This window comes from Hibiscus syriacus, unplaced genomic scaffold (assembly GCF_006381635.1).
Source record: "Hibiscus syriacus cultivar Baekdansim isolate YM2019G1 unplaced genomic scaffold, ASM638163v2 tig00110114_pilon, whole genome shotgun sequence".
Lineage (NCBI taxonomy): Eukaryota > Viridiplantae > Streptophyta > Magnoliopsida > Malvales > Malvaceae > Hibiscus > Hibiscus syriacus.
In genome coordinates, this window is record NW_024062594.1 from 2,863,034 (window position 1) to 2,890,020 (window position 26,987).

General features: G+C 34.9%; 1 pseudogene; it reads right to left on the bottom strand.

Annotated features, from left to right (window-relative positions):
- Nucleotides 1-955: 955 nt before the first annotated feature.
- On the bottom strand, nt 956-24,929 carry LOC120215153 (annotated as a pseudogene).
- Nucleotides 24,930-26,987: the final 2,058 nt, after the last annotated feature.

A 26,987-nucleotide genomic window follows, 5' to 3' on the forward strand; every position in this document is an offset into this window, starting at 1 on the left:
TGAGTCTGAAAATCTGTTTTATTTCGAATACTGATAAATTTTATTTTGTACTCATAAATGATTTTAGGAGTTTACATGTTTTAAGAAAAGTTTTAAAATTTCCACTATTTTTTCGGTGGGTCGTTCCGGTAGCCTTAATGTGACACTCCAGATCGGATCGGGCTATCCGCATCGGTCTGAGGGGTTACAAAAAGGGTATAAAAAGACGCCCAACAACACTAAAAGTGGTACACGGGTAACAAAAATACTTGGAGCAAAAACCAAGCATAAACACCATGGGAACACTAGCGAATCTGATGAGGGGATCCATGATCAACTGTCTGAAGCTTCAAACACTTCTCCAAGAGTAGGCACAAAATCCAAAGCCTAAGATTGAAAATAAAGACAGCTAAGAAGTAAATGATCATTACAAATATGATTTAAGGTGTAATTCTATCAACTCACAATATGCAGTGTTATTTAACCTCTAATCTGAGCCAACGGTTAACTCTACAACCAATTACAAAAATGAACATGAATCCCTGACTATTAAATGCTAAAGTTGAGAGAACTGAGCAAAAATTGAAGTAGCCAACCACCTTCATGTTGAAGAGTTATGATAGAGAAAAGGGTCTCAAGAATGAAATGTCATCGAATAGCATGTGTAACTTGTTGCTTTTGAAACCCGAAGAACTTCCATTTACCAGAACTAGCACCAAATTGAGCTTTCACGATGAACCTTAGGAAGCCCCAAAAACTGTGTACATCTACTCGTTGAATTTCATCAACTTGTAGATCATCATAAGGTAAAAGCTCCACGTAGTACGCATTCGAAGACCAATCCAGGGCATCTGAAAGTCCATATAATGTGTCCGTACCAAACCAGTTAACTTTGAACTCAATTAATCAGAGCCTTGTTCAGAACAGCTCCAGTATACCATCTTCTCAAGTATTTCCAACATTGGATAAAACTTCTGTTTCTTCAAGACCTTTAGAAGCATTTGTCTTCATCCTTTTCTTTTTCACAGTTTACCACCATCCCTTCATAAGTAGCTTTTTTGACATCCACAACATTATCTTCACCAATCATCTTACCGTTTTCCAGAATCTCTTCGTCCTTAACATCCATAATTATCTGAAGTAGTTCCACTGGTGTAGCAGCTGGGTCTAGCTCCCGGCAACCCTTTGGAGCATTGGGAGCTTCTTGACCTGTAATCAAGTATGAAGGAACTTGATGAGAGAAACGGAACATCTCTTCTCTTGGAATCCTCCAGATTTCTCTGTGATCGAGATGGCGGTGAAAGACCGTCTTGAAACCAGTAACTTTGACAAGAGGAGTAACTCTAACACCTAGTTCTTCCTTGTAGTCATCAAGCATTTCTACCATATCATACTTGTGTATTACATCATTGGTTGTCAATTCATTCCAGTCACGAGACCAGTGCCTATGGATAGCCCAAACTTCACCCTTTCTTGGATATATAAAAATGGCTCCACGCATCCCTTTAGTCCACCTAACTTTGTGTGAAAAAGAATTAAGTGAGTTGTTAATCTCATGCCTACCTATTCTAAAGTCCCCGCATGTTTTTGAGAAACCAGAACCTACCCAGTCAAGTGGACTGAATTCACTGTTAGTTTTTGAATTAAGCCAGCTGATCCTAATTTTGAATGGATCATAGCATAATATCGAGGCATCCCATCATCGTCATCATATGCAGCCCATACCTGGTTATCTTCAAAAGATCTTTTGGTTCGATCCCTGTCAAAATCATGAAAATCTGGATCGGGGACATTTATGGACATCGCTTCTAATGTTTCTGCATCTAAACCAACACCAAAACTGCCAGGAAAAGGCTTGGCAAAATGATCCCCATTGATTTCATCAACAGACCCCTCAGCCTTTTTCCGATTCCAAGCATCGTTGTTTAACAAAGATTTGTTTTGTTTATCATTTGAATTTTCATTGCCTCTAATATCTTTGGATGTAGTCTTAGCTGCCGGTGATGAATTCCATTCATTCAATTTCTTTCGAATTTCTCTCTTAGCCTTATGTATCAGCATACTTTGAATTTCTACCTGGGAAATATCTCTTGCATTATTGTACTTATTGGTTCCATTAATCCACCCCGCTTCTATACTGCCTAGCTTGGGTCCTGATAGATTGGCTGGACCACCATTTCCTACACCCATTTGATTGGTAATATTAGTTCCATGGGCACAAGCACTACCATCTTCCATGCCTCTCCTTCTCTTTGCAGCATTAGTGTATCCACTTGAAGAAACACCAGCCCTTTTAGAGCCATGATACTTTTTCCGCATGGCTTCTTCTCTTTTGGTTGCTGCCTGTGCTTCCTCTCGCTCTCTCCTCGCTTTCTCATATGCCTGCTGAACCACACTTGCAGCTTGAGCTGCAGTTGAAGCACCACTGGTCCTAGAAAAAGGACCACATTGGAAGTTGCTTTGATTATATGAATCGTGACTAGTGAATCCCGCAGCATTATAAGAGGAGGAATGGTTTCTTCCCATATTATTTGAGCTTTTGTTACTAGCTTGACTATTTGAGTTCTGTCGCTGCTGTGAAAATGTCCAAGGGGTCGTGGTAGATGTAGTTGGGGGAGCAGTTTCTACAGCCAAAAATGGCTCATGGCAGTTGGGGCACAAAAGGTTATGATTAAGATAAACTCTCAGATATTCATAATGCATCTTGCATTGATGACAGATAGTCCAAAATGTATTTGGCTTTGGCTTATGAGAAGACGCAGGGTTAGATGACTGACCAGAAGGGGTTGACGACTGAGCTCCATGAGGATTACTACTCTTGGAAGTTTTCATGCTTGAAGTGCTTGTTTTGGCGGCATTGTAAAAACCATTTACCGTTTTTGACGCCTTTGAACTCCCACCAAGTGCTGGAACCGCTTGTGCTACTTTCCCACCCCTCCTCTTGTCATATGCTACTCTCCTAGCCTTATCAGACAACAAACTCCAAGACTCCGAAATAAGTTTAAACGCCCCTTCAGCTCCTATAGACTTGTTTTTGTCAGGGTGCAGCATTAGAGCCGGCTTCCTATATTGTTTCCTCGCCGCTTCGTCATCAGCTTGTGGATTCACACCTAGTATGGCATACCAATCTGCTTCCCCATTGATTTTGCTCTCTGCCGAAATATAAACATAGAGTTGCGATCATTTGGGGAATAACCTCGAGATCAGGATACAAATTCTGGGCTTTCAAAGCAAATTTCTTTGCCCCCTTAATATCCTTTGCAGTGAATTTCCCGGCGTCACTCTCTGATAAAAGAGTCGCCAGTGGAGAACTCTTGAATATCTCAGCCACTTCCCCCACTTGTCAATTCCTCAAATTCCGACCTTTTCTCGTAATTGAAAAAAATGAAAAGTCCAAAGCTTAACGGAAAACACACTGCAGAAAATCATTAAAAAGAGGAATTTTCACAAAAAATAGAAAGTATACGAAAAGTGCAAACAATACACGGTCAGGACAGTCATCGAACAATGAAAATGCAAAGCAAAAACAGGGTTAGATGGAAAAAAATAAAAGAAGAAGAAGAAGAAGAATTTTCTCCTACATGAACTATCTGGTGATTATCGTACACAATGATGCATCGAGTGGTACTAAAGAAACGTTTTAAGAATCAAATTAATCCAAATAAACACTAAAGCAACATCCATGGATCAACTTTCTAATTCAGCCTATGCATAAAAAAAATCTCAAACCAAATAAAGGAGGGATCACGATTGATCAATCAAAACCCAGAATTTTTTAGTACTTAGGTGATTAACTTATGAAGAAGACACTGTAATACCTTACAATAAGAACAGTGCTAATAGATTGAACATTCTTTTGTATCAGAGAGACACCATGGACATACCTCCACCACCAAATTTTGTTTCCTTTTATACCACTCTTTTTCTCTATGGAATCTTTCTTTAAAAACCACCCCAAAAAATCTGGACCTTTTTCAAAAAAAAAAAAAAACCTCTTAACCTGAACAAATAGCCCCTTCCTCAATAACCAAAAGCCAAAAAAAAAAATTTAATTTTTCTCTTTAAGAAAATCGAGTTTTAATTATATCGATTATAAAATGAAATATTGTTCTCTCTATAGATTTAAAGAAATATTTAATTAATTATTAAAATAATATCTTTTAGTGTCATAAAATAAAGACGCGATCAATTAACATATGACAAATTTTATTAGATAACGTGAAAAACGCAAATAATTAAGTTCATCTTTTACGGATTTAAATTTATTTTAAATTAAAGTTTGATTGCGAATGAATAAAATAAAAAAATTATATGTTTAAGAGAACAATTATACGAACTTTGTCGAAAATGTGTGGTATGTGTTATCACAAGTAAGAGCATGAGTTAGGTTGAGCGTAACTTGTATGTATGAATTTTATCTTAAATCATTCAATGAATGAATGTTTAAAAGGTATATTTATGTTATATATTGATATTTTCATATGTTTAAATATATCATTTTTATCAATGAATGAACGTTTAAAAGGTACATTTATGTTATATATTGATATTTTCATATGTTTAAATATATCTTTTTATCAATTAATGTTTAAATATTTTTGACATACTATATACTCAAACTTAAAACCTATAAAGATAATAATTATCCTTTCATCAATAGAAATAAAAAAAAAAATTATTTTAAACATGTACTCATTAAATAATTAAAAATAATATTCATACATGTGTTTTACTGTAAGCACTCGGAATAATGTTTGTACTTTTACCAACACATTGCTTTGACACTTACTATGTGTGTTTCCACTTTTTAGACAAAATTAATATATATATATATATTTTACTTTGATACATATTTTTCATTTTGAATCTTTGATACACCCTTTTAGTGCTATAAATGGGGAATATATGTCACTTCAGACACAGTTGGCATGATGTATTTTCTAAAAATGAGTCAAATATGATATATTTTACAATATATTTAATTTTAATAATTATTTTTATAATAATATTTAAATAAAACTAACCTAATATCAATTCAATTAAAACTAAAAACATATAAACAATATCCCCTTTGTCTCATAAAATATATCCATTACTATTTTTTAGTTAAAATTTTTAAATTTTGACTGATTATTATTTAAAATTTAATATTGATAAAAATATGTAAAAATATATTTTAAAACCTTTAATCAAGTAGTTTTCAAATATATATTTTATAAAATTTAATTACTTAAAATATTTAAAATAATCATGATCAAAGTTTAAAATTTTTGACTTTTAAAATAGTCAATAAGAGACATTTTTTATGGGACGGAAGGAGTATTAAATTTTATGACACTTACCATATGAAAAATAAAAATGTTACATATATATATATATTATATAATTAACATCAACCTTATGAATAATAACTCAAAATAATTATAAAAAAAGTCACATCAGTATTGAAAAATTATAAAAAAAAATCAGATCAACATTACCGTTTATTTTTTTAACGACAAAATATCAAAACATAACCAAAACTCAACGTTATGTATGATTTTTAAAAAAAAATAGTTGAAGTGATCAAAATAAAAATAAAGTAATAAGTATATGACCAAATAGGTAATTTGACTCTTGCTAAGGCGGTACTACATGAGATACCTGTATGTGTTTCCTCCTGGTTACCTAAAGGAATTTTAATGGAGATGGAAAAAATTATCTAAAATTTTATTTGGAGTGCTACGAATGACCAAAGTCCAAGGAGGTATTCACTTTATAAGCTGGAATGTTTTGCAACACCCGTTGGTCTTGGAGGATTGGGATTGAGGAAATTAGATCTCTTCAACCAGACCCTCATCATGAAGATTTTATTTCCCATAATCTGCTGGAATTTGTGGAAGGAACGTAACCTCATTATCTTTAACGAGAACTTCATTGAATATGATAACATTGTTACTCAAAACATGAGATTGCTGCAGGAAATCATCGTTGGGCGTGATTCCACACACCTTGCTACAAATACAACGTCGGGGATTTCTAAATGGAAGCGACCACCGGCCAGGGATGGATCAAGGAGAATGCAGATGGTGTTGTTCGTTGTCACGACATGGCGGCGCTGCGGGTGGAGTTTTAAGATGTGAACAAGGGAGATGGTTGTTTGGATTTGCTAGGAGTATTGGAAGTTGCTGGGGTTTGGTTCGCTTGAATGTTTATGAGAGAATTGGAATCTGTGAATGAATTGAAATCTGTCAGGAATTAGAATCTGTCAGGAATTGGAATCCAATTTTATATTCTGTTTGGTTCGCAGACATATCAGATGAATTTAATTTCAGTAATGTAAAATGACAGAATTACCCTTCTTATTTTTTTACTTTATTTTAGTTTGTTTTACAACTTACATGTAGTAATATATTATAAAAAATTAAAAAATATTAAATTTTCATTTTATTGATTGATTATTCATTTCAATAAATTATAAAAATCATGCTAATAAACATCATAAGTTAAAATCATCGCAATCAAATTATGTTAATAAGTTACCAAAAGATAGAGCAATATTTCGATACATTTCAATCGGAGTATGTTAATTAGTTACCAAAAAATATACCAAAAACTATTTTTATTCAATATATGAATTAGAAACCCGACCTGACACGACAAAAAAAAAATTATTCAATAAAAACATTGACTTAATTGAAAAAAATTATATATACAGGGGTATTATTGTAATTATTCCTAAATATATAAGGTAAAATTATATATTTTTTTCGAGTCGGTCCGGTTTTTTCACCCTAAACCCGAACCCGACCCGACCCGAATATCACACTTAAAAAATCCGACCCGAATATCAAACTTAAAAAACCCAACCCGACCCGAACAAAATAAAGTTTCACCCGACCCGAATATATGAATTAGAAATCTGACCCGACCCGACCCGAAATAATAAAAAAATATTTGTATTCAATAAAAACAGTGACTTAATTGAAAAAATATATATATAGAGGAGTATTATAGTAATTATTCATAAATATATAAGGTAAAATTATATATATATATTTTCGGGTCGGGTATTTTTCACCCTAAACCCGAACTCGACTCGACCCGAATATCACACTTAAAAAAACCGACCCGACCCGAATAAAATAAAGTTTCACCCGACCCGACCCGAATATATGAATTAGAAATCGACCCGACCCGAAATAATAAAAAAATATTTTTATTCAATATATGAATAAGTTACCAAAAGATTGACGAGGACAGTATAGTCAAATTTCAATTCCCTCCAACAAGGGAATTGGATTTCATCAATTCTTGGATATAATTCACTTTCCCTCATTTGATAGAAAGTTGAAGCCATGAGGGATTTCAATTCCCTTGGAAAACTTGAATCAAACATGAGAAAGTGATGAGATTGGATTCCAATTCTCCTAATTTCAAGAGATTCCATCCAACCAAACGTCACATAATATGCATGAAGATTAAGTTTCCAAAAGGTGATTGTAGAAACCGACAACGCTGAGGTCTACAACCTATTATCATCGTCGACTATATCTGCTCGAGGAACTGCCCTTGTTGAATATATTAGAACATTTATTGAGCAAGATTGGAGAACTTTTCGACAAATCACCAGCTGATGTGTCAATATTGGTCTCCCTGATGTGTCTATATTTGAGGTATTAGTTGGAAAGATATACAACTGGTGTCAATTTAATGAAAGTACTCTGATAATGAAGAATGTGAGGGAGAAATGAAACGACATTGGTTAGGACCCTCTATTACTGCAAACATTGTGTTGCTTACTTCAATTGAATTTAATCTGCGGGCTTCTCATAAAAAAATATATATATATTATTCAACAGCTGTAGTGATCATATTTTAAGTTATGTTTATTGCGATTGCAAACATAACAAATGTTATTATGCTCATTATAGGTATCGCAATTATGCAATAACAATTTCAAACGTACCTTTAATGCTATATTACTGTCATTACTCTGATAAGATCACTTGTTATACAACATCAATATCCAAGCTTGAACAAAGTACTTTCTAGTATGACATCTCATTATTGATGATTACTTAATCACTGTAGGGATGAACTAAGGAAAGTGTGCGAAAATGATTGTTTTTCCTAAAATTTTTAAATTCTTATATATTTTTTATAATTTCTTTTAATAATTTATTTTAATCCCTAAAATTTTATAAATACATCCTCAGGATAAAATCTTATACCCGTCTTGTTAATAGGATATTAGTAAAATCAAAGTTTCCTTTTCAACACATTGGAAAGCCAACTTTCTAAAGAAGGTTAAGCTGATGGATTCATTTATTAAAATAATCACTTTGATATTTTTTTTAAAACACTTTAATCTTCAATATTTCATTTTTAATTAAAATATCTTTTTAAAGTGAAAATCATTTATTAACTAATGATGAACACTAGATGGCATATATCCCCGATATTCAAGCAATTGTCTCTATGTACCATAACCTACATTCTTGAACCTCTAAATGTGGATGGTAAGTTGGTAATTGCCACCTCATTTGCAAATCTAAACTTTTCCTTTAGGCTATACCCAATTATGTTACTCGGACTCGGGAGTAAGTATCGCACATAGACAAGTTCATTTTTTTCTCAAGATTTCTTCAGTATAAAGAGTATAGAGGAATATACACCATACCATGTCTGTAAATGAATTGAACACAAAAGTTCAATATAAATATTTCAAGAAAAAGGAAGCGTCAAATACTCAAAGCGACATAAATGCCCTATTTATCCATTCACCGCCATTTGTTTAACATTGAAGGTAAGTAGTTGGTCAGGAAATGATATGATATCCACAGTGACACATAAAATTTATGGGCAAATATCATCTGCAAAATAGATAACTAATAGAAAGAAATTGGAATTTTAAGGTGAACACTTACCCATTCTGAACAACACTTGCATCTGTTATTGGATATCATGTTCCAGTATGCCAACTTCTTTGATGCCTTTATTAGAAGCCTTTTAATGAAATGCTTTGCCTGGGGCAGCCATTTCTCCAACTGAGTATTAGTTTGATGCATATGGCTAGAAAATGCTCTAAAATCGCTGTGTCATGCATGTTATATCCAGTTTTGCTGATGAAGAGGTCACTATAATGGGGCAACAGTACTTATCTGCAGTTTTCGCAAGGATTGGACCTGAACTTTTATGCGGTGACAAAGTTTCACGTGTAAGTATTTCTCAAGCAGCCTTTTTCTATCTTTTGGTTGTAATTCTTAGCCATATATGGATGCCACTTTATGAACAGTGTTTGACAAGAAATAGAAAAAAGGTAAAGATAAAGTTCAGGACCCCATGTTTTCTAACATGAACACCTGGAGCCAGTATGTATCGTATTTAGCCCTTCAATAATTTCAACTTTTGTCAAGTATTATTTGTCCTACTCGCAATGCATCAAACGGTCATGCTTTTCAAGTGAGCCGATACATAGTCGAGTTAGCTTACTGGAGTTATACTATCATGCTTAGTGCTGTTTAGGTTGGATGATAGGGATATACTCTAATCTAAAATTTTAAAAGTTCGTCCCTTACGACTTAGTTACTTTTTGCATGTAAATGATTTTTGACGACTTCTTCCTTTGCTGGATGTGTCTCACTTTTTTTCCTTTTTTTTATCAGGAACGAGGGATGGATCGAAGAGATTAGTGAGGATAGTCATTTCCGAAAAAATTTAAATTCTCATAGATATTTTTTTTGTTTTCTAAAATTTTCGTCCCCTAACTCAGGATCATGTGTCCTCCGACAGTGATTGAAATTACCATAGGCTTGGCCTGCAGATTGTGACCTGATTAGCGGAGACATTTCCACACTAGCATTTCAAATGGCTCTGATTGATGGATTCTTTATGGTATATTGCCAGAATTGTCTACTACTGCAGCCTGCTAGTGGTTTCTGCACCAGCCATGGTGGCTGGTCGATCTTTTTTCACCATTCAATGTGTCAAATGTTGCTGTCAAAACATTGTCCTTATATTCCAAATTTATCCATTTTTTTTCACGAGTTTCACAGGAAAGAAAAGACATGCACTATACACAGCTAATCATATGTTTGGTGTGTATGTACTGAGACAAGATAATTATCTTGTAAAAAATATGTCTGAACTTACGTTTACGGAACAGGTTCCTCAAATTCTATCAAAGTTCCAGTTTTTCACTTTGCATTGATTGGCATAAAGCCAAAAAGAAAATACTTATGATTGTCGCAACTATTGCGGTCTGAGTCATTCAAAAAGAGCACCATGCGGCGCTTAGGCAAGCCATATATGTAGTTAACGGCGGTGTTTGATTTTATTTCTTATTTTTTGTACTATTCACAGTTTGTGTTTGTTGTACTGCCTCCGGTCCCTTATTTCTTTCTGCTGTTGTTCTTTTATTGCTTAATATCCAAATAAGTGGCCAAATTTACTCTTTTTTTCGAATAGGTGCCTATAATATTTTTTTGTCAATTCAGGTACCTAACGTTACAAATGTTATCACTTTAGGTGCTCGGGCCGTCAACATCGTTAATTTCCTCCGTTAAATGACATGTGTCACAATATGATAATTTTAAACATTTTATATAAAATTAAAAAAATAAAAGTATATATATATATTTTAAGAAGAAAATAAGTAAATTTTGAAATAAGCCCAAAACTTTGAAAACCTTCATTTCAACCCCTAAACCCACGCCGCCCATCGCCCTTTGCCATCGATGAATCTCCACCCGACCTCACTCCCCCCCGATGACCAAAACCCCTACGAAATCATGACCGACTGACGATGAGACGATGTTTTATACCCTACTAACCCTAAGATGAAAATCGTGATCCCACGCTATTATGACGACCAATCAGTGACAACTACTGCGGTGCATAACTATGATGATGGTAGGGACTACGTCGGCGGCAGTGGTCGTGATCGAAAAGGGCGGCGGCGGTATGTTCGTGTTAGGATTTGGGATTTTAGGAATTTTGAGACTTTTTTGTAATTGAAAAGAAATTAGAGTCTTTTTTATAAATTTTAAAATTATCAGATTGTGACACGTGTCACTTAACGGATAAAATTAACGGTCGTTACGTCTCTGACACCTAAAGTGATCATATTTGTAACGTTAGGCACCTGGATGAGCAAAAAAATACTATAGGTATCAATTTGGGTAAAAAGGGTAGAATTTGAAGACTTATTTGGGTATTAAGCCTTCTTTTATCTATAAACCTACTAGGGAATTCTTCTGTTGATCAAAGTCAATGAAATTCTTAAAAATATTTATAATTTTATATCTTTCGGTTGGTTATATTCTCTTGATATGACCACTGATAAAATAATATAATCTGTCAAAATCAAATTTATTATTTGATCATTATTACCGCAACAGTCTTTCGGTTGGGCCCGAAATTGGGCTTCGACTTGAATAATTGGGTTAGAGTCGCCACCGACCATTTTAAAACGAATTTAAGTGGGTTGGACACCATCTTACATGATCTGCGTTGTACCAGAAACATGTCGGGTTCGGGAGTCGGTTACGGTCAAGGAAGGATTAGCACCATTGAACCGCCATTTCGGTACCAATTAATTTTTCGGTTGTCTTTAATTGCGAAAACTAAAAATTTTAATTAAAATTTAAAATATTCGATTCGAATTACTTACCTCTGATTGATTGGAATTACTACCGAAAAAAGTCAAACAAATATTTGATTCAAACATACCCAATTTCAACAACATGCATCAAAATTATTATTCAAATTCTTAATTAAGGCCAAAAGAGAGATAATTATTGAATCATCAAATTATTTCCCTATAGTCCAATTACGAATAAGAATAATTAATGTGAGTGTCTAGGTGTCAAAACTAAAGTCAATTAAAACCAAATAATAAATAATGTGAGTTTAGCAATATTAATTATTTAAATTAAATCCAATTATTCCATTAATAAATTGTTTCTAAAAAAAATACTAATCAATCATGGAGATCAAAACCTAATCAAAAGATACAGGCTAAAAATAACTTCAGTTATGCGAGTTTATACCAAATTGAACCAATTAACGTTTTAATAACAAATTAAAAGTTATGCTCAAATATGGATCAAGACGTGAAATTCTAAAGCCATTAATGGCACATTCTATTTCGTGCAAATCAACTATGGAAATAAAATTTACAAACTACATGTCGAGAACAAATTAATTAACCAAGCTGCTGAAATCTGATCGCCAATTATGCACATTAATCACGTTAATCCACAGTTGGCTAATCAAGGACATAAATAATTAAGACATGTTTCACAATCAAACTAAAAAAAATTAAAAAGCAACCACGTAATTAAGGGTAAAATCAATTCGATAGATACCACCATTCAAACACTGATCAGAACAAGGATCTTGATTAAATGAATTGAGCAATTAAAGCCAAGTTCAGCTAATCAAATTAGAGACGAATGAAAACATTAAACAATTAATCACGCAAAACCCAAAAACGTGTAGATATACCAAGAAAGTAGTTCCAAATTTTGATTATGTTACCTTCTTAAAGTCTGGAAATTCAATGTTGAACGCTAGCTCATTCAAGACTTAAAAGTTCGTTGGCCACTTTGATGCTTTTGTTTTGCCTCCCTCGATCTATAGAGCTCTTTCTTTTTCTTTGCACAGATTTCTCTTCTCAAAATTCTGTGTTTTTTGTTGTTTTTCTTTTCAGAATTTTTCCTCCCCGTTACAAGGTGTGAAGATGGGTTTAAATAGGGATGTATGAGAGATGATGGTGAGAGTCCAAATTGTATGGGATTCTTGGGGAAGTTGAGTTGTAGTGGGATATTGGATTTCATGGGATATGGTGGTTGTTAGTTTAAAAGATATGGAGGTGGAAGAGTCCTCCTAGGAGAGTAACTCTTGTTATTTCTATTTTGTGGAAAAAAGAAAAAAATAATAAGAAAATGGGTGTCTACAGCTGCCCCTATTTATCCTTTTTCGTGGAACAAAAAATAGGACAAAGATAAAAAGACACAAATTTTCGTTCGGTGGAGTTAAAGAATAACTTCATGTCGAAATTGAATTACGGATGACCCATCTGTCGTGAAGTTGAGTCCATCTTGAAATGATTCGAAATTTGAATCGGGATGCAGTTTCTTGTTGCCATATTGTATTCAACTCCGGTCTTATTCTCGGTTTAAAGACCATGATTTGAAAATTCGACTGGAAAATAATTCTTTGACTTCACCAAGTGGTTGATAGGCACTCAAGCTGAATGAGGTCGAACTCGAAAGGTCTTCGTTGACAGATAATTTTTCTCGACTTAAACTATGTTGCAAATGATGTGCCTTTGAGCTGAGCGTAACTGAAGTTGAAGGTTTGGTGTTTCAAGAGAAACAATATCAAAGGTTTTTTGTGTTTCAAGAGAAATTGTATTCAAAGATTGAAGTTTCAAGGGAAACTGTCTCAAGAGAGGCAAAATTTGTTTCAAGAGAGACAAAAACTTCCAAAAGAAACTGTCTCAAGGGAGACGAAATTTGTTTAATGTAAAACATATTCAAAGATTTTGTTTCAAATGAAACCGTTTTCAAAGTTTATGTTTCAAGAGAAACTGTCTCAAGGGAGACAAAAATTGTTTCAAGGGAAACTATCTCAAGAGAGACAAAATTAATTTCAAGGGAAATGTTTTCAATGTTTATGTTTCAAGAGAAACTGTCTCAAGGGAGACAAAATTTGTTTCAAGGGAGACAAAATTTGTTTCAAGGGAAACTATCTCAAGAGAGACAAAATTCATTTCAAGGGAAATGTTTTCAATGTTTATGTTTCAAGAGAAACTATCTCAAGAGAGAAAAAACTTAGTTCCAAAAGAAAATGTCTCAAGAGAGACAAAATTTGTTTCAAGGGAAACATATTCAAAGATTTTGTTTCAAGAGAAACTATCTTAAGAGAGAAAAAATTCATTTCAAGTGAAATGTTTTCAATGTTTATGTTTCAAGAGAAACTGTCTCAAGGGAGACAAAATTTTGTTTCAAGGGAACCTATCTTAAGAGAGACAAAATTCATTTCAAGGGAAAATTTTTCAATGTTTATGTTTCAAGAGAAACTGTCTCAAGAGAGACGAAACCTATTTCTAAAAGAAAATGTCTCAAGGGAGACGAAATTTGTTTCAAGAGAGACAAAATTTCTTTAAAAAAATAGTCTTGAGTGAAATGAAATGCCTTCTTTCGAGTGAAAACGGTCTCAAGTGAGACAAAGTCTGTTTTAAGAAAAGCAAACTTGAGTGAAATAAATCTTCTTTCGAGTAAAACAGTCTCAAGTGAGACAAAGTATGTTTTAAGAAAAACAATCTCAAGTGAGATAATCATCTGCATTAAAAGAGACTGTCTCAAGCGAAAAAAAATTTATATTGGAAATGTTGAATATGAAGATGAATGTCGATATTTTAATCTGTCGAGTTGGCTTTTAATCTCATCTTCTCCTGAAAGATCTATAAAATGCATTTGGATGTAACTATCCTGATGATGGATGTTTAATGTATGCCAAAATGAAATTTATTTACTGTTAAATTTGTCCTCAAGAGTGGAAAAATCAAGGTTTATATTTCTTATGATGATGAATGCAAAGATACAAATTTCATGTGTCATGTATATATGTGTTGATGTATATGTTGATATGTGAGGGGAATGGTTGCGTGTGCAGTCTTCATTCTATCTCTGACTCAGTTTGTCTTTATTTCCACCAGGGTGTACTCTTGCAGACCTCAACCTAAGACAATTTTCCTTCCCCTATCAAATTTTGCCCCAAAAATGGCTTCCTTTACCTCAGCTTCAACCTTGAGCTTCGAAGCGATATTTGTTGAATTCCAAGATATGCTTCCAGAGAACTTATCTTGTTTGAAAATTATTTTCTTTTTTCGAATTTTCAAAATTTTGAAAAATATCAAAAGGAATTTTGAAAAATACTGCCCCCTTCTACGTTTTACAATTGAAGCAAATCATAAAATAAGAGTTCTTTGGATATCACAAGAATCAAATTCTCTTTTAAGCTTTGATATCTGCAAATCTTTGACAAATAACAAAATCGAAAAGTTGATTTAGAGGTGGGTTTGTTTTATCGATTTGGTCAGGGCTAGCCCCTCTTTCTTGGTTTGATATTTTAATCAGATGCGACCAAAATAACACAACTAGCATAATCAATGGCTAGACCTTTCAGAACACTTTTGTTTCAGTTCTCTGAAATCTTTCGTTTGTTTAAGTTTTGTAAGCTCCTCTAACAAATGTAGTGCAGAAATATTGGTCTAAAAATGAAATTCTTGAGTGCTCGTGTGTATTTGACTATAACAGGTATTCCTTAACTCCCTTAGTCCATTTTCACCGAAACTCCTTATTTAGATTTAATTTGATTTAATTTGTCATTGTCTGGCTATCTGAATCCATAAAGCCGGGGAATTCAACCAATTGCTTTAGAGGGACAACTTAGTATTATAATTACTTTTATAAAGTTTAACTGAAGGGTTCGTCTCATCACAAAGTCTTCGGTCGGACAATAGCAGTGGAGCAAGCACCGAATTGCCAAGTGTTCGAGCAATGTCATGGTTTGAACGTAATCTACTCATAAGGCCAGGGCTTTCAAGTTTCCTCTATAACCAATTGCCTTAGTGGAATAACTCAGCTTGACAGATTTAATTTCTTAAGATTGTCAAGAAGAACCTATTATAGTCTAGGTGTTTTTTGAAAGTTAAGGGATCTCATCTTTAGAGTTCAATTTCCAAACAATTGACCTAAACTAGATTTGCTTACTCGACTATTCCATTTGTGAAGATCATTATCATCACTGAACATCATAAACAGATGTATAAACCAATTAGTTTTGCAATCTCATGTGCTAGTTGCCCCATTCTGTTCGCTCTTAATACGTGTCTGAATGCCAAACCTTGGATGGACTCTTCATGAGAAGAGAAAACTTATCTCGGTAAGAGAAAAACATGTAGTCTGATGTATCTTTTAAATTAGGACCAAGGGGTCTTTGTTTTACAGGGTCCAATCTTGTCATTTGTCAAAGATTTACAACCTCAATTATTAAACAATTTTTAATTAAGGTGATATTCAAGGAATTCAAGATTAAAATTTACTCATTTCCTAAGAATGAAGCATTTTATTTAAAATGTTTAAATGTAAAGTGACTTAAAAGCGTTCCCTCATAAGAAGTACGAAAGAAAAACAAGTTCAAACAAGATGATATATTTGAAAGTGCAAGAAAATTCTTGATGAATGCCTCATCCGACTCTCGATCAGAATGCCCCTGAGTCGATCAGATCTTGAACCTTACGTTTCAATGTCCCACAATTCTCATTGGTGTGCCCTGAGCTCCCAATATGATAGTTGCATACGGCGTTAATATCATGGCCTTCAGGATATGGGACCTCTCTAGGTTTGGATTGAACCGGAGTCACAAGATTCTTCTCAACTAGAGTTGGGAGTAGCTCCTCATATGTCATTGGGATTGGACTGATGCGAATCTTTTCTTTCCTTTGTTCTCTCTGAGTTTGTTTGGAAGTACCAGATGGTACAGCTACAACAGTTTTTGGACTTGAGATCGTAATACCTTTGTTGGCGTTGTAGGTGCTGACATTGTTGATCTCTCCCTCAATTTTTCCTTGTTTTTATAGCTAGCTCGATCATTTCACCAGCCATGACTAGATCTGAGAAAGTTCCCGATGTATTTGCCACCAGGTGCCCAAAGTAAGGTGCCTTCAGGGTCTGTAAAAACAATATTTTAGTTTCCTTTTCATCCAAAGGTGGATGAACTTGCACAGACAAATCCCTCCAATGTTGTGTGTATTGTCGGAAACTCTCGTTGTGCTTCTTCTCTAGGCCTTGTAGCATAACCCGGTCTTGTCTCATTTCGTTAATATGCTTATATTGTTCCAGAAATGACTTGGCTAAGTCTTTCCAAGTCTTGATATGGGTTCAGCAGAGCTGGTTGTACCACCGGATGGCTGAGCCCGACAGACTCTCTTAGAAGCAGTGAATCAGGAGTTGGTCGTTTCTTCCATATCCCGTCATCTTTCGGCAGAACATGGTGATGTGTGCGGATGGGTCGATGTTCCCGTTAAACTTCTTCAATTCAGGGGGCTTGAATTTTGGAGGAAGAACCAAGTCCGTGACTAGACTGAGCTCCGCGGCATCGACTCCAGGGTAGTCATGATCTTCTTTAACTAACTTCATCTGGTCCTCCAATTGCTTGATTTTCTCCTCCATCTTCTTTGATTTGTCCTCTTCGTCCGAATCCGGTATATGATAATAATCTAAATTGTTGTCAAGGTTAAATACAGAGGATGAGGGCTTCGCTTTTGCAGCCGATGAGTCCTTTCGAAGTTCTGATATGATTTCAGGTGAGACAACCACTTGTGGGGTAGGTGATATAGTTATCCCTTCCGGTGAACCTACCCCATGCGCACTGGTCTGTTGTAGGTCAACTAACTTGGCAACGATCTGATCAACCTAAGATTCTTGGTTCTTCAAGATTGTATTCAGAGTACTCAGACTACTCTGGTTTAACTTATCTTCAAGTTCTTTTTGCAATTTTTCCATGTTCTTCTCGATTTTCTCGATTCTAGCTTCCATCTTCTTTTTTTAGGTGGGTGTTATGCGGATGAGGTGCGTCCTATGCTTGAGGTGGTGTATCCAGTATGTATTCCTTTTTGATGAGACATGCTTCTGTTAGATAATATGAATGCAAAGAAAATAACAAAATGCAAAATATGTCTAAATGCATGATGCATGAAATGCTCGAGGCATTGATCCAAAAAAATATCTGACATGTTGACTAGTCTTCTGCCTTCGTCTTTCACCATTTGAATAACCTATCAAAGCACTCCGACTTTTCTGGATGAACCATGAAAATATTGAGTTGATTTCTGGTACTGGCCCAAGAAGTCTCGAATGACTGCATCTCCGGCATCTATCCTTGGAGTATGTTCCCAACAAATACGTCACTAAAGCCCTTAATTGGGAGGAACTATGTGAAGTTCATTAGTCTGTTTCTTGAGTTCATTAGCAATGGTTTCCAATTTCAGCTATCGTTTTGCCATTGTTGTCTTCGAAGGGACTCCCAAGATCAGAAACCTTCGTCTTGCCCCTACAACCTCAGCTAGTCAGTTCTTGAAAGATAGACTTTCATTGTGCTTGATGTAGACCCGGTTCATTCTGAGCCCTTTATAATGCCGCAGAGTGATGTACTCTTCAATTGTGGGCACCACGTCTTCTGGATTGAATACAACACATAGTCGTCCTACAGACTGTCCTCTGTATTACAACCCCTTTGTCCATTAATTCAGATTATTTAAGTTTTAACAAACACGTTTTAGTGGATCAATAGTCTCATTTATGATGCAAGTGCTAAAAAACCAACACAAAGGCAAAAAGTTAGTAAAATAAAAATATAAATAATGAAATAAAGAAAGAAAAAAAAGTAGAAAGACAAACAAACATCATGGTTAGGGTGGAAAAGTCCTAGGGTTTGAAATGAGGTTTCGGGGTAGGCTCTATTTCCTCATAGTCTCCCAGTTTAGGTTCTAAAACTGGTTCCCGAGTTCTCCTTACTGGCGCCCCCTTGGGCTTACCAGACCCTTAGTCCTAAACCCATCACAGGCTTGTGTGGACTAAGTTAAACTTGAGAGGACACATTCTCTTATGTCTGTGCGGTGAATAAATTCACACGAAGACATAAGGTATATGAATCCCGAATGCTAATTGCTAGGCTTGTACGGTGAATAAATTCAAACGAATGCGTCACTTTCACCCCCACTTAGATAGGGTTCGGAGCTCGGGTATAAAGCCAGAGATGAAAACTTTTCAAAAATATGAAATCATTAAAAAAATGTCAGTACAACTATTTATTTAAAAAATAATAAAAGGTAAATAATTGAAATCGAATAAATAAATTCAAATTTAAATTTACTATTTTTGCATAAAAAGACAACCGAAAATTAATTATAGTCTGACTCACTTATCTGTCCCCAGCAGAGTCGCCAAGCTGTCGCGGCCGTCTTTCGGTTGGGCTCGAAATTGGGCTTCGACTTGAATAATTGGGTTAGAATCGCCATTGACCATTTTAAAAAGAATTTAAGTGGGTTGGACACCATCTTACATGATCTGTGTTGTACCAGAAACATGTCGGGTTCGGGAGTCGGTTACGGTCAAGGAAGGATTAGCACCATTGAACCGCCATTTCGGTACCAATTAATTTTTCGATTGTCTTTAATTGCGAAAACTAAAAATTTTAATTAAAATTTAAAATATTCGATTCGAATTACTTACCTCTGATTGATTGAAATTACTACCGAAAAAAGTCAAACAAATATTTGATTCAAACATACCCAATTTCAACAACATGCATCAAAATTATTATTCAAATTCTTAATTAAGGCTAAAAGAGAGATAATTATTGAATCATCAAATTATTTCCCTATAGTCCAATTACGAATAAGAATAATTAATGTGAGTGTCTAGGTGTCAAAACTAAAGTCAATTAAAACCAAATAATAAATAATGTGAGTTTAGCAATATTAATTATTTAAATTAAATCCAATTATTCCATTAATAAATTGTTTCTAAAAAAATACTAATCAATCATGGAGATCAAAACCTAATCAAAAGATACATGCCAAAAATAACTTCAGTTATGCGAGTTTATACCAAATTGAACCAATTAACGTTTTAATAACAAATTAAAAGTTATGCTCAAATATGGATCAAGACGTGAAATTCTAAAGCCATTAATGGCACATTCTATTTCGTGCAAATCAACTATGGAAATAAAAATTACAAACTACATGTCGAGAACAAATTAATTAACCAAGCTGCTGAAATCTAATCGCCAATTATGCACATTAATCACGTTAATCCACAGTTGGCTAATCAAGGACATAAATAATTAAGACATGTTTCACAATCAAACTAAAAAAAATTAAAAAGCAACCACGTAATTAAGGGTAAAATCAATTCGATAGATACCACCATTCAAACACTGATCAGAACAAGGATCTTGATTAAATGAATTGAGCAATTAAAGCCAAGTTCAGCGAATCAAATTAGAGACGAATGAAAACATTAAACAATTAATCACGCAAAACCCAAAAACGTGCATATATACCAAGAAAGTTGTTCCAAATTCTGATTATGTTACCTTCTTCAAGTCTGGAAATTCAATGTTGAACGCTAGCTCATTCAAGACTTAAAAGTTCGTTGGCCACTTTGATGCTTTTTTTTTTTGCCTCCCTCGATCTATAGAGCTCTTTCTTTTTCTTTGCACAGATTTCTCTTCTCAAAATTCTGTGTTTTTTGTTTTTTTTCTTTTCAGAATTTTTCCTCCCCGTTACAAGGTGTGAAGATGGGTTTAAATAGGGATGTATGAGAGATGATGGTGAGAGTCCAAATTGTATTGGATTCTTGGGGAAGTTGAGTTGTAGTGGGATATTGGATTTCATGGGATATGGTGGTTGTTAGTTTAAAAGATATGGAGGTGAAAGAGTCCTCCTACAAGTAACTCTTGTTATTTCTATTTTTTGGAAAAAAGAAAAAATAATAAGAAAATGGGTGTCTACAGTTGCCCCTCTTTGTCCTTTTTCATGGACCGAAAAATAGGACAAAGATAAAAAGACACAAATTTTCGTTCGGTGGAGTTGAAAAATAACTTCCTATCGAATTGAATTGCGGATGACCCCTCCGTCGCGAAGTTGAGTCCATCTTGAAATGATTCGAAATTTGAATCGGGATGCACTTTCTTGTTGCCATATTGTAGTCAACTCCGGTCTTATTCTCTGTTTAAAGACCATGATTTGAAAATTCGACTGGAAAATAATTCTTTGACTTCACCAAGTGGTTGATAGGCACTCAAGCTGAATGAGGTCGAACTCGAAAGGTCTTCGTTGACATATAGCTTTTCTCGACTTAAGATATGTTGCAAATGATGTGTCTTTGAGTTGAGCGTAACTGAAGTTGAAGGTTTGGTGTTTCAAGAGAAACAATATCAAAGGTTTTTTGTGTTTCAAGAGAAATTGTATTCAAAGATTGAAGTTTCAAGGGAAACTGTCTCAAGAGAGGCAAAAAAATTTTTCAAGAGAGACAAAAACTTCCAAAAGAAAATGTCTCAAGGGAGACGAAATTTGTTTAATGTAAAACATATTCAAAGATTTTGTTTCAAATGTAACTGTTTTCAAAGTTTATGTTTCAAGAGAAATTGTCTCAAGGGAGACAAAATTTGTTTCAAGGGAAACTATCTCAAGAGAGACAAAATTCATTTCAAGGGAAATGTTTTCAATGTTTATGTTTCAAGAGAAACTGTCTCAAGGGAGACAAAATTTGTTTCAAGGGAAACTATCTCAAGAGAGACAAAATTCATTTCAAGGGAAATGTTTTCAATGTTTATGTTTCAAGAGAAACTATCTCAAGAGAGACAAAACCTAGTTCCAAAAGAAAATGTCTCAAGGGAGACAAAATTTGTTTAAAGGAAAACAGATTCAAAGATTTTGTTTCAAGAGAAACTATCTTAAGAGAGAGAAAATTCATTTCAAGGGAAATGTTTTCAATGTTTATGTATCAAGAGAAACTGTCTCAAGGGAGACAAAATTTTGTTTCAAGGGAACCTATCTCAAGAGAGACAAAATTTATTTCAAGGGAAATTTTTTCAATGTTTATGTTTCAAGAGAAACTGTCTCAAGAGAGACGAAACCTAGTTCTAAAAGAAAATGTCTCAAGGGAGATAAAATTTGTTTCAAGAGAGACAAAATTTCTTTAAAAAAATAGTCTTGAGTGAAATGAAATGCCTTCTTTCGAGTGAAAACGGTCTCAAGTGAGACAAAGTCTGTTTTAAGAAAAGCAAACTTGAGTGAAATAAATCTTCTTTCGAGTAAAACAGTCTCAAGTGAGATAAAGTATGTTTTAAGAAAAAATAATCTAAAGTGAGATAATCATCTGCATTAAATGAGACTGTCTCAAGCGAGACAAAATTTATATTGGAAATGTTGAATATGAAGATGAATGTCGATATTTCAATCTGTCGAGTTGGCTTTTAATCTTATCTTCTCCTGAAAGATCTATAAAATGCATTTTGATGTAACTATCCTGATGATGGATGTTTGATGTATGCCAAAATGAAATTTATTTGCTGTTGAATTTGTCCTCAAGAGAGGAAAAATCAAGGTTTATATTACTCATGATGATGAATGCAAAGATGCAAATTTCATGCGTCATGTATGTATGTGTTGATGTATATGTTGATATGTGAGGGGAATGGTTGCGTGTGCAGTCTTCATTCTATCTCTGACTCAGTTTATCGTTATTTCTACCAGGTTGTACTCTTGCAGACCTCAACCTAAGACAATTTTTCCTTCCCATATCAAATTTTGCCCCAAAAATGGCTTCCTTTGCCTCAGCTTCAACCTTGAGCTACGGAGCGATATTTGTTGAATTCCAAGATATGCTTCCAGAGAACTTATCTTGTTTGAAAATGCTTTTCTTCTTTCGAATTTTCAAAATTTTGAAAAACATCAAAAGGAATTTTGAAAAATATTGCCCCCTTCTAGGCTTTACAATTGAAGCAAATCATAAAATAAGAGTTCATTGGATATCACAAGAATCATATTCTCTTTTAAACTTTGATAACTGCAAACCTTTGACAAATAACAAAATCGAAAAGTTGATTTAGAGGTGGGTTTGTTTCATCGATTTGGTCAGGGCTCGCCCCTCTTTCTTGGTTTGATATTTTAATCAGATGCGACCAAAATGACACAACTAGCATAATCAATGGTTAGACCTTTCAGAACACTTCTGTTTCAGTTCTCTGAAATCTTTCGTTTGTTCAAGTTTTGTAAGCTCCTCTAACAAAAGTAGTGCAAAAATATTGGTCTAAAAATGAAATTCTTGAGTGCTCGTGTGTATTTGACTATAACAGGTGTTCCTTAACTCCCTTAGTCCATTTTCACCGAAACTCCTTATTTAGATTTAATTTGATTTAATTTGTCATTGTCTGGCTAACCGAATTCATAAATCCGAGGCATTCAACCAATTGCTTTAGAGGGATAACTTAGTATTATAATTACTTTTATTAGGTTTAACTGAAGGGTTCATCTCATCACAAAGTCTTCGGCCGGACAATAGCAGTGGAGCAAGCACCGAATTGCCAAGTGTTCGAGCAATGTCATGGTTTGAACGTAATCTACTCATAAGGCCAGGGCTTTCAAGTTTCCTCTATAACCAATTGCCTTAGTGGAATAACTCAGCTTTATAGATTTAATTTCTTAAGATTGTCAAGAAGAACCTGTTATAGTCTAGGTGTTTTTTGAAAGTTAAGGGATCTCATCTTTAGAGTTCAATTTCCAAACAACTGACCTAAACTAGATTTGCTTACTCGACTATTCCATTTGTGAAGATCATTATCATCACTGAACATCATAAACAGAGGTATAAACCAATTAGTTTTGCAATCTCATGTGCTAGTTGCCCCATTTTGTTCGCTCTTAATACGTGTCTGAATGCCAAACCTTGGATGGACTCTTAATGAGAAGAGAAAACTTAGCTCGGTAAGAGAAAAACATGTAGTCTGATGTATCTTTTAAATTAGGACCAAGGGGTCTTTGTTTTGCAGGGTTCAATCTTGTCATTTGTCAAAGATTTACAACCTCAATTATTAAACAGTTTTTAATTAAGGTGATATTCAAGGAATTCAAGATTAAATTTTGCTCATTTCCTAAGAATGAAGCATTTTATTTAAAATGTTTAAATGTTAAGTGACTTAAAAACGTTCCCTCATAAGAAGTACGAAAGAAAAACAAGTTCAAACAAGATGATATGTTTGAAAGTGCAAGAAAATTCTTGATGAATTCCTCATCCGACTCTCGATCAGAATGCCCCATTATATATTGAAAGAATGCCCCTGAGTCGATCAGATCTTGGACCTTACGTTTTAATGTCCCACAATTCTCAGTGGTGTGCCCTGAGCTCCCAATATGATAGTTGCATACGGCGTTAATATCATGGCCTTCAGGATATGGGGCCTCTCTAGGTTTGGATTGAACTTGAGTCACAAGATTCTTCTCAACTAGCGTTGGGAGTAGCTCCTCATATGTCATTGGGATTGGACTGATGCGAATCTTTTATTTCCTTAGTTCTCTCTACGTTTGTTTGGAAGTACTAGATGGTACAGCTGCAACAGTTTTTGGACTTGAGATCGTAATACCTTTGTTGGTGTTGTAGGTGCTGACATTGTTGATATCTCCATAAATTTTTCCTTGTTTTTATAGCTAGCTCGATCATCTCACCAGCCATGACAAGATCTGAGAAAGTTCCCGATGTATTTGCCACCAAGTGCCCGAAGTAAGGTGCCTTCAGGGTCTGTAAAAACAACTTTTTAGTTTCCTTTTCATCCAAGGGTGGATGAACTTGCACAGACAAATCCCTCCAATGCTGTGCGTATTGTCGGAAACTCTCGTTGTGCTTCTTCTCCAGGCCTTGTTGCATAACCCGGTCTGGTCTCATTTTGTTAATATGCTTATATTGTTCCAGAAATGACTTGGCTAAGTCTTTCCAAGTCTTGATATGGGTTCGGCTGAGCTGGTTGTACCACCGAATGGTTAAGCTTGACATACTCTCTTGGAAGCAGTGAATCAGGAGTTGGTCGTTTCTTCCATATCCTGTCATCTTTCGGCAGAACATGGTGATGTGTGCGGATGGGTCGCTGTTCTCGTTAAACTTCTCGAATTCAGGGGGCTTGAATTTTGGAGGAAGAACCAAGTCTGGGACTAGACTGAGCTTCGCGGCATCGACTCCAGGGTAGTCATGATCTTCTTTAACTAACTTCATATTGTTCTCCAATTGCTTGATTTTCTCCTTCATCTTCTTTGATTTGTCCTCTTCGTCCGAATCCAATATATGATAATAATCTAAATTGTTCTCAAGGTTAAATACAGAGGATGAGGGCTTCATTTTTACAGCCGATGAGTCCTTTCGAAGTTCCGATATGATTTCAAGTGAGACAACCACTTGTGGGGTAGGTGATATAGTTATCCCTTCCGGTGAACCTGCCCCAGGCGCACTGGTCTGTTGTAGGCCAACTAACTTGGCAACGATCTGATCAACCAAAGATTCTTGGTTCTTCAAGATTGTATTCAGAGTACTCAGACTACTCTGGTTTAACTTATCTTCAAGTTCTTTTTGCAATTTTTCCATGTTCTTCTCAATTTTCTCGATTCTAGCTTCCATCTTCTTTTTTTTAAGTGGGTGTTATACGGATGAGGTGCGTCCTATGCTTGAGGTGGTGTATCCAATATATGTTCCTTTTTGATGAGACATGCTTCTGTTAGATAATGCGAATGCAAAGAAAATAACAAAATGCAAAATATGTCTAAATGCATGATGTATTATGCATGAAATGCTCGAGGCATTGATCCAAAAAAATATGCATGTTATTATGAATAATCCTTATTGGGGACAAAAGTGTTTTATTTTTTAAGAGACAAAAATATCCTGACAGCTTCTGATATGTTGACTAGTCTTCTGCCTTCGTCTTTCACCGGTTGAATAACCTATCGAAGCACTCCGACTTTTCTGGATGAACCATGAAAATGTTGAGTTATTTTTTGGTACTGGCCCAAGAAGCCTCGAATGACTGCATCTCTGACACCTATCCTTGGAGTCTGTTCCCAACGAATACGTCACTAAAGCCCTTAATTGGGAGGAGCTATGTGAAGTTCATTAGTCTGTTTCTTGAGTTCATCAGCAATGGTTTCCAATTTCAGTTATCGTTTTTCCATTGTTGTCTTCGAAGGGACTCCCAAGATCAGTAACCTTCGTCTTGCCCCTACAACCTCAACCAGTCAGTTCTTCAAAGATAGACTTTAATTGTACTTGATATAGACCCGGTTCATTTTGAGCCCTTTATAATGCCGCAGAGTGATATACTCTTCAATTGTGGGCACCACGTCTTCTGGATTGAATACAACACATAGTCATCCTACAGTATGTCCTCTATATTACAACCCCTTTGTCCATTAATACAGATTATTTAAGTTTTAACAAACACGTTTTAGTGGATCAATGGCCTCATTTATGATACAAGTGCTAAAAAGCCAACACAAAGGCAAAAAGTTAGTAAAATAAAAATATAAATAATGAAAGAAAGAAAGAAAAGTAGAAAGACAAACAAACATCATGGTTAGGTTGGAAAAATCATAGGGTTTGAAATGAGGTTTCGGGGTAGGCTCTATTTCCCCTTAATCTCCCAGTTTAGGTTCTAAAAATGGTACCCAAGTTCTCCTTGCTGGTGTCCCCTTGGGCTTACCAGACCCTTAGTCCTAAACCCATCACAGGCTTGTGTGGACTAAGTTAAACTCGAGAGGACACATTCCCTTATGTCTGTGCGGTGAATAAATTCACATGAAGACATAAGGTATATGAATCCCGAATGCTACTTGCTAGGCTTGTACGGTGAATAAATTCACACGAAGGCGTCGCTTTCACCCCTACTTAAATAGGGTTTGGAGCTCGGGTATAGAGCCAGAGATGAAAACTTTTCAAAAATATGAAATCATTAAAAAATGTCAGTACAACTATTTATTTGAAAAATAATGAAAGGTAAATAATTGGAATCGAATAAATAAATTCAAATTTAAATTTACTATTTTCGCATAAAAAGACAACCAAAAATTAATTATGGTCTGACTCACTTATCTGTACCCAGCAGAGTCACCAAGCTGTCGCAGCCGTCTTTCGGTTGGGCTCGAAATTGGGCTTCGACTTGAATAATTGGGTTAGAGTCGCCATCGACCATTTTAAAAAGAATTTAAGTGGGTTGGACACCATCTTACCTGATCTGCGTTGTACCAGAAACATGTCGGGTTCAGGAGTCGGTTACGGTCAAGGAATGATTAGCACCATTGAACCGCCCTTTCGTTACCAATTAATTTTTCGGTTGTCTTTAATTGCGAAAACTAAAAATTTTAATTAAAATTTAAAATATTTGATTCGAATTACTTACATCTGATT